The sequence below is a fragment of the Lupinus angustifolius genome, chromosome LG08 (assembly GCF_001865875.1).
Source record: "Lupinus angustifolius cultivar Tanjil chromosome LG08, LupAngTanjil_v1.0, whole genome shotgun sequence".
NCBI classification, from domain to species: Eukaryota; Viridiplantae; Streptophyta; class Magnoliopsida; order Fabales; family Fabaceae; genus Lupinus; species Lupinus angustifolius.
In genome coordinates, this window is record NC_032016.1 from 6742313 (window position 1) to 6742774 (window position 462).

Consider the following 462-nt stretch of genomic DNA (forward strand, 5'->3'; position numbering starts at 1 on the left):
AATTAAACTTAAGCCTTCCTCGCCCAAGCGAGACATCATTAAAATCCTGATTTTTTTTTTTTAATTTTTTTTAATTTTTTTTTGCCGAAGTGAAACTTTTGCTCGCCCGGGAGAGGGATGTCCAGAATTTCATCAAATTCCTGGGTTTTTTTTCGCCAGCGAGACCCTTGCTCGGCCGAGCGAGGATTTGGTCGCCCGGGCGAGGGAGTTCCAGAACCAAAACTTCTCCTCGCCCAAGCGAGACTGTGCTCGCCCAAATGACAGGGACTTGGACATAATACCAATTTTTTGCCCTCTTCGACAAGTGAAACACATTTGAACTTAGTTTTTCAAACACCTGCACTCAGAAAAGTTTCCAACAACATTCATATACAATATTCAACACATTTCATCAACAATCATATATATTCAAAAGCATTCAAACATAAACATCTTGGGTTTCTTAAATCACAAGTTAACTCC

At 40.0% G+C, this 462-nt stretch overlaps 1 protein-coding gene across 1 annotated transcript in view; it reads right to left on the reverse strand.

The window, feature by feature from the left end:
* LOC109353858 overlaps window positions 1-462 on the reverse strand; it is a 5768-nt gene that overhangs the window by 2735 nt on the left and 2571 nt on the right. The gene's annotated exons all lie outside the window — the stretch shown is intronic.